The sequence below is a fragment of the Cryptomeria japonica genome, chromosome 8 (genome assembly GCF_030272615.1).
Source record: "Cryptomeria japonica chromosome 8, Sugi_1.0, whole genome shotgun sequence".
Lineage (NCBI taxonomy): Eukaryota > Viridiplantae > Streptophyta > Pinopsida > Cupressales > Cupressaceae > Cryptomeria > Cryptomeria japonica.
In genome coordinates, this window is record NC_081412.1 from 188,158,166 (window position 1) to 188,172,576 (window position 14,411).

Below are 14,411 nucleotides of genomic sequence, written 5' to 3' on the forward strand. Positions count from 1 at the left end.
GAAGAAACCAGGAAAGAGAATGAAGAGCTTGAAGAATTTGAAGCACTATTTGCAAGAAAAATGCCAAAAGGCCCAATTGGAAGTAAGTATGAAGGTAAAGCACCCTTTAAATGTTTTAACTGCAATAAGATTGGTCATATGGCTTCAAGATGCCCTGATAGACATGCTAGACTAAGAGAAGAAGCTAGAAGGATATACAAACCTAATCCTGAATATCAAAGATATAGATTTAAGAAAAACAAAGATAAATCTTGTTACATTGCTGATGAAGGTGTGACTGATGATTCTGATGAGGATCCAGCAGACAATGGATGGGTCTTTGTTGCTATAATAGAAGATCAACTGGCACCTATTTCTCAACTGGTAGAACAAGCCCTAGCAGCTAAAGTTGAATCAAAGGATGAATGGATTATTGACTCAAGATGCTCACATCACATGACTGGAGACAAAGGTAAATTCTTGAACTTTCAAGAATACAATGGAGGTTTAGTAAGATTTGGAGATGACAAAGCCTGTTCAATCAAAGGTAAGGGTTCAATATATCTTGATGGTAAACATAACACTGACAATGTCTACTATGTTGAAGGATTAAAACATAATCTTTTAAGTGTTGGTCAATTAGTTGAGAAAGGTTTTCAGTTACAATTCAAAAATGGAAAATGTAAAATCATGAATAGAACTGGTTTGGAAATTGCAACCGGTAAACAGACTGGAGGTAATATCTTTCATTTAAATAACAGTGAAAAGGCATGCTTAATTGCACATATAGATGAAAGTTGGTTATGGCATAAAAGACTATGTCATGTAAATTTTGATTGCATGGTAAAAATCAGTACTTCTAAAGTAGTTAGAGATCTACCTAAAATTGTGAAACCTCAGAATACAGTTTGCAAGGAATGTCAATTTGGAAAACAAGTTAGAGCTAGATCAAGGAGGAGAATTCACATCTAAAGATTTTAATACATTCTGTGAAGTGATTGGAATCAAAAGACAGTTATCAGCACCTCGGACACCACAACAGAATGGAGTTGTTGAAAGGAAAACAGAACTATCTTGGATGCAACAAGAAGTATGTTATCAGAAGCAAATCTACCACATGTGTACTGGAGAGAGGCAGTAAGCACTTCTGTCTATACATTCAACAAAGTTCACATCAAAGGTGAAACTGGTAAGACCCCTCATGAACTATGGTTTGGTAATATTCCTATTCTTAAGTACTTCAGAATTTTTGGAAGTAAATGTTATATTAGAAGAGATGAGTATATTGGCAAGTTTGATCCTGGAAGTGATGAAGGAATATTTCTTGGTTATTCATCTAAGAGCAAGGCATATAGATGTTTTAATAAAAGATTATAGAAAATTGTTGAGAGTACAAATGTAAAGATTGATGAACAATTCAGAGGAACTTCAAGATATATAGACTCTAAACCGGAAATAGAAATTATGACAAATGAACCTACAATAAATCCACCAGTACATATTGATGATCCAGTTACTCTAGTATCATCAGAGGATTCCATAGTAATTGAAGAACTACAACAGACTAAGACACCCCAGTATGTAAGACTGAATCATTCTGAAGATTAGATAATTCGAAGCAAATTTAAAGGAGTTATGACAAGAGGAAGATTGGCAAATGAAGAAGTATGTCTTATTTCTCAAATTGAACCATTAACTATCAATGAGGCATGTGAAGATAAATTTTGGATTAAAGCTATGGAAGAAGAATTAGGACAAATTGAGAAAAATAATACTTGGACATTAGTTCCCCGACCTAAAAATAAAAATGTAATTAGAACCAAATGGGTATTTAGAAACAAACTTAATGAAGATGGTAAGGTTTTCAAAAATAAAGCAAGACTAGTGTGTAAGGGATATTCTCAGAAAGAAGGAGTTGATTACAATGAAACCTTTGCACCGGTAGCCAGAATTGAGCCAGTTAGATTATTCTTGGCCTTTGCAGCTCACAAGGATTACAAAGTTTATCAAATGGATATTAAATGTGCATTTTTGAATGGAGATCTTGAAGAGGAAGTCTATATTGAACAACCTGATGGATTTTATTTGACAGATGACAATGATATGGTTTGCAGATTAAGAAAAGCTCTGTATGGATTAAAACAAGCCCCAAGAGCTTGGTATGCAAGATTGGATAAGTATCTTTTAAAGATTGGTTTTACTAAAGGAAATGCAAATAGCAATTTATATTACAAAGTAACTAATGATGATATCTTGATTATTGAAGTATTTGTTGATGATATAATCTTTGGAGGAGAAGATAAATTATGCAAAGAATTTTCTCTTGAAATGCAGCAAGAATTTGAAATGTCTATGATTGGAGAAATAAAATTCTTTTTAAGATTGCAGATTTTACAGACTCATAATGGTATATTTTTGAGTCAATCTAAGTACTTGAAAGAACTACTTAAGAAATTTGGGATGGAGAACTCTAAACCGGTAAGCACACCTATGACTACAAATGACAAATTATCTCAAAGGGATGAATCTACACCTATTAATCCAACTAGATACAAATTTATGATAGGAGGTTTACTATATTTGACACAAACCAGACCTGATGTTATGAATGCAGTATGTACAGTTTCTAGATTTCAGAGTAATCCTAAGGAAAATCATGAATCAGCAGTGAAGAGGATTTTCCAGTACTTACAAGGCACAACAAATCTTGGATTATGGTATCCTAAAGATGAAAATTTTGATCTATGTGCATATACAGATGCAAATTGGGCAGGAGATGTGGATGATAGAAAAAGACCCACTGGAGGAGCATTCTTTGTTGGAAAAAGATTAGTTTCTTGGTTGAGTAAGAAACAGAGTTGTACATCTTTATCAACAGTAGAATCATAATATGTTGCAGCAGCAACAAAGTGTACACAGGTACTTTGGCTTAAGCAAATGTTGAAAGACATAAAGGTAAAATGCAAGGAACCTATTACTATATACTATGATAACACTGTAGCAATTGATATATCTAAAAATCCGGTATTACATTCTAAAACAAAACATGTTTCTATCAAACTGAATTTTCTAAGGGAAAAAGTCAAAGAAAAAGAGATAAAACTGGTTTATGTGAATACTAAAGAACAACTTGCAGATATTTTCACAAAACCTTTGCCTAAGGAAACTTTTGAGTATCTTAGAGATCAGCTCGGAGTCATACCACCACCGGTAGTGACTTAGATAGTTGAGGATTGTCATCAACTGGTAGAATTAAATGGACAAATCTTTTATTCCAGTTTTTGATGAGGAAGCTACTTCTCAGGGGGAGTAGTTGGTATATTGAATTGGTTGGTATTTTGTATGAACTTGACCTTTTGTGACTTTGGCATTTGATGTCAAAGGGGGAGAGATATCTATGGAAAAACGCATTATCCTTTTGGAAAGAAAAAAAAGATTTTAAGGGAAAGTTTTTTTTGAAAGATTGGTATTGTTACTCCCAGGGGGAGAAATGAAGATTGTTGGTTTTTGTATTTGGTATTTCTGTTTTGGCAATTTGATGGTTCTTCCATCTTGTGTTGCCATCAATGCCAAAGGGGGAGATTGTTGGTATTTTGGTATGGTTTTGTCATTGATGTCAACACCTACTTTGGAGAAAAGGATTTTCCATTACTTACAAGGCACAACAAATCTTGGATTATGGTATCCTAAAGATGAAAATTTTGATCTATGTGCATATACAGATGCAAATTGGGCAGGAGATGTGGATGATAGAAAAAGAACCACTAGAGGAGCATTCTTTGTTGGAAAAAGATTAGTTTCTTGGTTGAGTAAGAAACAGAGTTGTACATCTTTATCAACAGTAGAATCATAATATGTTGCAGCAGCAACAAACTGTACACAGGTACTTTGGCTTAAGCAAATGTTGAAAGACATAAAGGTAAAATGCAAGGAACCTATTACTCTATACTATGATAACACTGTAGTAATTGATATATCTAAAAATCCGATATTACATTCTAAAACAAAACATGTTTCTATCAAACTGAATTTTCTAAGGGAAAAAGTCAAAGAAAAAGAGATAAAACTGGTTTATGTGAATACTAAAGAACAACTTGCAGATATTTTCACAAAACCTTTGCCTAAGGAAACTTTTGAGTATCTTAGAGATCAGCTCGGAGTCATACCACCACCGATAGTGACTTAGATAGTTGATGATTGTCATCAACTGGTAGAATTAAATGGACAAATCTTTTATTCCAGTTTTTGATGAGGAAGCTACTTCTCAGGGGGAGTAGTTGGTATATTGAATTGGTTGGTATTTTGTATGAACTTGACCTTTTGTGACTTTGGCATTTGATGTCAAAGGGGGAGAGATATCTATGGAAAAACGCATTATCCTTTTGGAAAGAAAAAAAAGATTTTAAGGGAAAGTTTTTTTTGAAAGATTGGTATTGTTACTCCCAGGGGGAGAAATGAAGATTGTTGGTTTTTGTATTTGGCATTTCTGTTTTGGCAATTTGATGGTTTTTCCATCTTGTGTTGCCATCAATGCCAAAGGGGGAGATTGTTGGTATTTTGGTATGGTTTTGTCATTGATGTCAACACCTACTTTGGAGAAAAGGATTTTCCAATACTTACAAGGCACAACAAATCTTGGATTATGGTATCCTAAAGATGAAAATTTTGATCTATGTGCATATACAGATGCAAATTGGGCAGGAGATGTGGATGATAGAAAAAGAACCACTAGAGGACCATTCTTTGTTGGAAAAAGATTAGTTTCTTGGTTGAGTAAGAAACAGAGTTGTACATCTTTATCAATAGTAGAATCATAATATGTTGCAGCAGCAACAAACTGTACACAGGTACTTTGGCTTAAGCAAATGTTGAAAGACATAAAGTTAAAATGCAAGGAACCTATTACTCTATACTATGATAACACTGTAGTAATTGATATATCTAAAAATCCGATATTACATTCTAACACAAAACATGTTTCTATCAAACTGAATTTTCTAAGGGAAAAAGTCAAAGAAAAAGAGATAAAACTAGTTTATGTGAATACTAAAGAACAACTTGCAGATATTTTCACAAAACCTTTGCCTAAGGAAACTTTTGAGTATCTCAGAGATCAGCTTGGAGTCATACCACCACCGGTAGTGACTTAGATAGTTGATGATTGTCATCAACTGGTAGAATTAAATGGACAAATCTTTTATTCCAGTTTTTGATGAGGAAGCTACTTCTTAGGGGGAGTAGTTGGTATATTGAATTGGTTGGTATTTTGTATGAACTTGACCTTTTGTGACTTTGGCATTTGATGTCAAAGGGGGAGAGATATCTATGGAAAAATGCATTATCCTTTTGGAAAGAAAAAAAAGATTTTAAGGGAAAGTTTTTTTTGAAAGTTGGTATTGTTACTCCCAGGGGGAGAAAGGAAGATTGTTGGTTTTTGTATTTGGCATTTCTGTTTTGGCAATTTGATGGTTTTTCCATCTTGTGTTGCCATCAATGCCAAAGGGGGAGATTGTTGGTATTTTGGTATGGTTTTGTCATTGATGTCAACACCTACTTTGGAGAAAAGGATTTTCCAGTACTTACAAGGCACAACAAATCTTGGATTATGGTATCCTAAAGATGAAAATTTTGATCTATGTGCATATACAGATGCAAATTGGGCAGGAGATGTGGATGATAGAAAAAGAACCACTGGAGGAATATTCTTTGTTGGAAAAAGATTAGTTTCTTGGTTGAGTAAGAAACAAAGTTGTACATCTTTATCAACAGTAGAATCGTAATATGTTGCAGCAGCAACAAACTATACACAGGTACTTTGGCTTAAGCAAATGTTGAAAGACATAAAGGTAAAATGCAAGGAACCTATTACTCTATACTATGATAACACTGTAGTAATTGATATATCTAAAAATCCGGTATTACATTCTAAAACAAAACATGTTTCTATCAAACTGAATTTTCTAAGGGAAAAAGTCAAAGAAAAAGAGATAAAACTGGTTTATGTGAATACTAAAGAACAACTTGCAGATATTTTCACAAAACCTTTGCCTAAGGAAACTTTTGAGTATCTCAGAGATCAGCTTGGAGTCATACCACCACCGGTAGTGACTTAGATAGTTGATGATTGTCATCAACTGTTAGAATTAAATGGACAAATCTTTTATTCCAGTTTTTGATGAGGAAGCTACTTCTCAGGGGGAGTAGTTGGTATATTGAATTGGTTGGTATTTTGTATGAACTTGACCTTTTGTGACTTTGGCATTTGATGTCAAAGGGGGAGAGATATCTATGGAAAAATGCATTATCCTTTTGGAAAGAAAAAAAAGATTTTAAGGGAAAGTTTTTTTTGAAAGTTGGTATTGTTACTCCCAGGGGGAGAAAGGAAGATTGTTGGTTTTTGTATTTGGCATTTCTGTTTTGGCAATTTGATGGTTTTTCCATCTTGTGTTGCCATCAATGCCAAAGGGGGAGATTGTTGGTATTTTGGTATGGTTTTGTCATTGATGTCAACACCTACTTTGGAGAAAAGGATTTTCCAGTACTTACAAGGCACAACAAATCTTGGATTATGGTATCCTAAAGATGAAAATTTTGATCTATGTGCATATACAGATGCAAATTGGGCAGGAGATGTGGATGATAGAAAAAGAACCACTGGAGGAGCATTCTTTGTTGGAAAAAGATTAGTTTCTTGGTTGAGTAAGAAACAGAGTTGTACATCTTTATCAATAGTAGAATCATAATATGTTGCAGCAGCAACAAACTGTACACAGGTACTTTAGCTTAAGCAAATGTTGAAAGACATAAAGGTAAAATGCAAGGAACCTATTACTATATACTATGATAACACTGTAGCAATTGATATATCTAAAAATCCGGTATTACATTCTAAAACAAAACATGTTTCTATCAAACTGAATTTTCTAAGGGAAAAAGTCAAAGAAAAAGAGATAAAACTGGTTTATGTGAATACTAAACAACAACTTGCAGATATTTTCACAAAACCTTTGCTTAAGGAAACTTTTGAGTATCTCAGAGATCAGCTCGGATTCATACCACCACCGGTAGTGACTTAGTTGATGATTGTCATCAACTAGTAGAATTAAATGGACAAATCTTTTATTCCAGTTTTTGATGAGGAAGCTACTTCTCAGGGGGAGTAGTTGGTATATTGAATTGGTTGGTATTTTGTATGAACTTGACCTTTTGTGACTTTGGCATTTGATGTCAAAGGGGGAGAGATATCTATGGAAAAACGCATTATCCTTTTGGAAAGAAAAAAAAGATTTTAAGGGAAAGTTTTTTTTGAAAGATTGGTATTGTTACTCCCAGGGGGAGAAATGAAGATTGTTGGTTTTTGTATTTGGCATTTCTGTTTTGGCAATTTGATGGTTTTTCCATCTTGTGTTGCCATCAATGCCAAAGGGGGAGATTGTTGGTATTTTGGTATGGTTTTGTCATTGATGTCAACACCTACTTTGGAGATCCAGCAACATTCATCGGCAAGCAGCAATCTGTGCAACAATTACTGGTATATGATCAATCAGCAGGATATAATATTCACCGGTACCTAGAATGACATGAAAGACATTTGGTAATGTTGAAGACATCATGTGGACACTTTATTTTGAAGTACTAATCATTGATATATTCTTATCTGCATATTTGCTTTTACTGGCAAATAGGTCCAGGTTATCTAGGGTTACACCGACAGGTTTATCTTTTCGAGATCAGCATGGCATGCTATGAAGATGATTTATTATTGATGTAAATGCATTAAGCCGACATGTTTAATCAATTATTGCATCGGATATTATTTGTAAAATGTTTTATTGTAATATCTTGTAGAGCCAACCTACTAAAATTAATTTTAGGGTATGGTATAAATGTAAGATCAAGTGTGGAATGCGAAAAAGATTTGAGTGAAGGTATATGCGAGATCAAGTAGAGGCATACACGAAGACATCATCTAAAGGTGAAGTTAGGTTTTTTTAGAAGCATATCAGCATTACACCGGTACTGAATTTAGCATATGAAGATGCGATTTTGTACAGTACATTCTTATTGGATTTAACCATCCAACTGTAGTCAGTGTGACTCCCATTTGTGATTGAGTAGTGAGCTCTAGGCTATTGGCCTTTTTGCATGTGCAGACCCCTCTTTGTACACTTACTATCTGCAGTAGTATCATCTGATTGTGGGTAAGGTTTCCCACCATGGTTTTTCCCCTTATAGGGTTTCCACATACAAATATTGGTGTCATGTGTTGTGGATGACTTTGTGTTTATGTTTCATGCATTAATTCTTACCGGTATGGCAATTTACTATAAACACTGTCTACCAGCATACTTAACTAGTTTACCGGTATTAAGCATGAAGTTGGTTAATAATTTTTTGGTTTGAATTTATTAGACAACTGATTCACCCCCCCCCCCCCCCCCCCCCCTCTTAGTTGTCTCCAAGACCTAACATTGACCTCATAAGTGCACTTGAGGAATTAAGTATGATAAGAAGAGAACTCAAGAAGGTCAACCTTGCTGCAACAAAAGAACAAGATCTCTTGAAGCAATCCTTGGATAAATCTGTTGGTATTATGGATGTGTTGCATTAGTTTTGTCATTGATGTCAACACTTATCCTTCTAGAGATCTACATTGTTGATTTGGCACTATAGTTATATTGGTTTACTATTGAACCGACACATTGTGTTCATCGACAAGTTTAGTGACTTATGCACAGTCATTGACATATTGTTCACTGGCAGGTTATATGATTCACCGACACTGATGATGACTTGTTATCATCTAGAGATCACTTGATTATGTTAAAGACATGGTTTAGATATGTGGTTTTGATGTTTTGGTAATTGGTGTAATCGGGTTGACATATTTGTTGTTATTGGCAGATTGGTCTAGGTTATGGACCGATATACGTTATCTATTCCAGATTAGCATGACACGTTATGGAGATGATTTATTGATTGGATATTGTTGTAAATGTATTGAGTCGACATGATGCATCACATCAAGACTTATTTGTAATTGATTTTACTCGAATATTCTTAGTGAGCCGACCTACACATTTGGTCTTAGGTTTTGTATATATGTAAGATATCAATTGATGAGATATGTAACATGGTATGTGCAAATATTGAATATCATATGAGAAGACCATAGAGAAGGTTCAAGGAAGGTTTGAAGGTGTTTATCAGAGCTCAACCGGTACTAAATCCAAAATTGGAGATGCTATTTTGAGCAGTACATTATTCTACGATTTAACCATCCTATTATAGTCATTGTGACTCCCATTTGAGTAGTGTGCTCTAGGCGGTTGGCCTTTCTACATGTGCAAACCCCATTTGTATACACATACTATCTGCAGTAGTATCATCTGATTGTGGGTAAGGTTTCCCAATGTGGTTTTTCCCCTTACAGGGTTTCCACATCAAAATCTTTGTGTTATGTGTTGTGGATGTTGTTTTTCTTTCTGTTTCAAACATTAAGTTTCACCAGTATTGATATTAACTGTTAATCTGCTAACTGGGATTAAGTTTGGCTTACCGCTATTAAGTATCAAGTTTAATTAAGTTGTAATTAGATTGAAATTTATTGACAATTGATTCACCCACCCTCTTAGTTGTCCTTCCGATTCCTAACAATTGGTATCAGAGCCATGCCCTCTTTTTGCAAAAGCCTAATAGCTTGAGGAGATCCTATGGTAACAAACATTTTTAGGAAGGACAGTCTGAAACTTGATGGAACTAACTATGGTATATGGAAGATCAGAATGGAGACACATCTAAATTGCATTGGAAGAGACATATGGTAAGTTACAAAGAATGGTTATTTTGGTCCTATACCAAATCAACCTAATACACCAACATTGGGTAAGGATCAAGAGAATGATTGCAAAGCAAGAGAAGCACTTTTGAGCGCATTATCAGATCAGCAAATCATGGGATTATCAGACTAATCTACTACTAAATCTATTTGCAATACATTGGAGACATTGAATGAAGGACATACCACTATCAAAATTGCAAAACTAGAATGTTTCTGTGTCAGGTATGAAAATTTGAAAATGGAAGAAGATGAAAGAATTTATGATTTTATGGAAAGAGATGATGAAATTGTTTTAGGAATACAATGTTGTGGAGGATCCTTAAGTGAAGATGAAATTGTTTCTAAAGTTTTAAGAGCATTTCCACTAGCATACAAAATGAAAGTAACTGCTATTAATAAATTGAGAACAATGCCTAATACATTAGTATCTAGAGATACCTTGGTTGCAAAACTTTCAGCATTTGAGCTTGAGGAATTTGGTCCTGTTGCTACTGTTAAGACAAATTTAGCCTTTAGAGCATCATCATCTGCACTATCATCATCATCATCTGACAAATCTGATTGGAAAGCACTTTATGCAAAAGAACTTGAAGATATCAAAAGGGAAAATGAATAACTGAAAGAACTTGAAGAACTTGAAGCACTATTTGCAAGGAAAATGCCTAAAGGTCCAGTTGGAAGTAAGTATGAAGGTAAAGCATCGTTTAAATGTTTTAACTGCAATGAAGTTGGTCATATAGCATCTAGATGTCCTGAGAGACATGCGAGATTGAGAGAGGAAGCTAAAGGAACATATAAGCCTAACCCTAAATATCAGAGATACAAATTTAAGAACAAAGATAAATCATGTAACTATGTTGATGAAGGAGTTACTAATGATTCTGATGAAGAACCGACAAACAATGGATGGGATTTTTTTGCAATAGAAGAAGATTCACTAGCACCTATTGTTCCACCGGTAGAGTAGGCCCTGGCAACTAAAATTGAGGAAAAGGATGAATGGATCATAGATTCTGGATGTTCACATCATATGACTGGTGATAAAAGTAAATTCTTATCTTTTCAAGAATATAATGGAGGTCTAGTAATATTTGGTGATGATAAAGTGTGTTTAATCAAAGGAAAAGGCACTATATCTTTGGATGGTAAGAACAATATTGACAACTTTTATTATGTTGAAGGTTTGAAACATAATCTTTTGAGTGTTGGTCAATTAGTTGAAAAAGGGTTTCAGTTACAATTCAAGAATGACAAATGCAAAATCATGAACAAAACTGGATTGGAGATTGCAATCGGTAATCAGACTAAAGGTAATATCTTTCATTTGAATAACAATGATAAGACATGATTGATTGCACATATTGATGAAAGTTGGTTATAGCGTTAGAGACTTTGTCATGTGAATTTTAATTACATTGTAAAGATCAGTTCAACGAAGGCTGTAAGAGATTTACCTAAGATTGTGAAACCTCATAATCCTGTATGTAAGGAATGTCAAATGGGAAAGCAAGTTAGAACAACTTTTAAGAGTATTTATGAGAAATCCAATAATGTTATTGATCTAATTCATATTGATTTGTGTGGTCAAGCAAGAACAAGAAGTCTACAGGGAGATAGATATTTTATGCTAATTATTTATGACTATTCTAGAATGTGTTGGGTTACTTTTCTTGGGGAGAACTCAGAAGCTTTTGGAAAATTCAAGTTATACAAGGCAATGGTAGAGAATGAAACCGATAAGAAAATCAAATGTTTAAGATCTGTTTAAGGAGGAGAATTTACATCTAAGGAATTTAATACATTTTGTGAAGTGAATGGAATCAAGAGACAACTATCAGCACCCCAGACACATCAGCAAAATGGAATTGTGGAAAGAAAGAATAGAACTTGTAGATGTCTAAAAATGGTCAACGCTTGCGGAGTCATACTTTAACATTGACGCATTGCCTTATTTTAGGGTTTTTGCGTCGCATTAACATTTCTCCTATGATTTGCACTTGGTCTTTATCATTTGCGAGCATCGAGTCATTCTTTTGCATTCTTCATTTGTCTTGCTTTCAAATATGGTCTTGTCGATAAAAATCTTCAGTCATGATTTTGGTCGCTCTTATCCTATCGCATCAATGTGCGTATTCATTTGTCATCATTTTGGACATCATCAATCCTAACTAGGGTTTTGTCCTCTTATCAACCTTGTCATCTTGTGATCGATTTGTCATCGATCGTTGTCATTTTCAATCTTATCATCATGCGATCGATTTGTCATCGATTGTTCTCATTTTCAATCTTGTCGTCTTGCGATCGATTTGTCATCGATCGTGGTCATTTTCAATCTTGTCATCTTGCAATCTATTTTGTCATCAATCCTTGTCCTCTTGTCAACTTTGTCATTTTGCGATCAATTTGTCATCGATCGTCGTCGTCTTCTCAATGATGTCAATTTGGATCAATTAGTCATTGTTCCTCGTCAATTGGCACATTTCTCAATCAAATTATTTATCAGCATTGGTCTTTTATCAAGTCAGAATCATGATCAAATCAAATCAATATCAATTATCCTTCATCAAGACCTAATTGTCATCCTTGCATTGCTAATTCATCTTCTAGGGTTTCATGATTTAATCATTTAACCCTATTTGTCATTTCTCCCTCTAGGTTAAATAGTTGATTTATCCTAAGTCTTCTTGTCACAATTAAATGTTTATTTAATTGGCTAACTAATTCCTCCCTCTTTGTGAATTAATTAATAAATGAAAAATTGTTAATTAATTCACTTAATTTCACCTAATTTACTAATTTCTCCTAATTCCTAATTTCCTAATTTTCATCAATTTCCATTTTTCTAATTTCTTAATTTCTAATTCATCTAATTCTCAATTCTCTCCTATTTTTCTCCTCATTTCATGGGAATGACATTTCAAGTTGTCATAATTTGTCATAATTGACAATCAATCAATTTTGACATAGAAATTTGTCATAATTTTGTCAAAATTATCAATCAATCAATCTTGCATAGAAAGGGCAAATTTGTCATAATTTGTCATAATTGTCATTCTTGATTTGAATTTCCATTCGAATCACTTTCATGCTAATCTGATCTTTTCTCCAATTTGTCTATAAATTGGATGATTTTCTTCAATCAAGGTCCCTGGTCGAATCAATCACGCTTCTAGTACCCTTATGCTGTCGTCTTCTCTTGTCAATTTTGCTTTCACATCATGCTTATGCACTAGTAGGTGAGATCCACAAACAAAGCTATTTGAAGGAGAAAGAAGGACAATGGAGCCACATGAAGGAGACATTCAAGTTTGCAATGGTTTGTGTTTGAATTGATGTCTTGTTTTCATGTCTTTATTGAGTGTTTTTAGGATTGGTCATTGCAATTGAGTTTTCATGATTGAACTAGTTTAATTTGTTATATTGCTTTGATGATTTCCAAATTTCCTACCTACATTAATTGGTGAACCCGATGTGAACTAACCCCCTAATCATACTTTTGAGTGCTTTTGAGTTGATTTGCAGGTGAAAAACCCAAGAAACAGGGTAATTCAGGGCTTTCTAAGAACTTCTGCACCTGTGTAGGAGCAATTTGCGCCTGTGTCAAGCAATCTGCGCCTGTGTCAAAGGGATTTACACCTGTGTTACTTCATTTTGTGCTTGTGTTACTACATTCTACGCCTATGTAGGACATTCTGCACCTGTGTAAGGCCAGAAATAGAGGTAAAAAGCAGTGTTTTTACTTGAAAATTGCTTTGTTTTGCATTCTGTTTTTGCATTTTGGTTTTTCTTTGGTACTGATTCTTTGTGCAGCACCTTAGCATTATGTATGGCAAAGACAAAAATGAAACTACTAATGAATTTTATGCAGGTTTGATAGTCAAAGACTAAACAAATTACACTTTTGACTTGGTGATTTTGCAGGTTGCCTTATACTCCAACTAAACCTTGTGTTTGTAATTCATAATTAGACACCTATTTTTGATTGCTAAGTAGGATGGAATGAATGTATATTTTCTTTGATTTTTGAGTTTGACATTGGAGTAGGAGAGTATGCTCTCATCCTTCTTAGGGTGATCAGAAATCTAGATCTTCGATACCATTCTCATGTTTTGATTGTTTGTTACCTTTAGAGGGCCTGCCTTCCCGACCATTTGCTTTCTTTTGCAAGCAAGTGACAATCATGAGAAGGGAATGACACAAAGTGAGTATGGCTAGAATAACTTGGCATTCTAACTCACTATAAATAAATACCTAATGGGCGAAAGCTTTGAAGGAAGGGTTACGTGGGAATTGTAGTTACTTGGGAAGTGATGAACCTTGGACTCTTTCTCATATCAACATCTAAGTAGGGCCTCATGGTCTAAATTGTGCTTGCGTGACTACATTTGTTTGGTATCTTGGTGGGATTAATGTCTCAATCACACTTGCGTGACACCAAGGAGTAACGCTTAACAAAAATCCTTACTAAACACCTTGTATTTAGAGGCCAAAAATCCTTGTAGTTGCTTGAGAAGGACAAGTTCGGATACTTGGAAGAGATACTAAGTTCGCCATGGGGAGATTTCCATGGGGACTAATTCTTGGCTTCCCT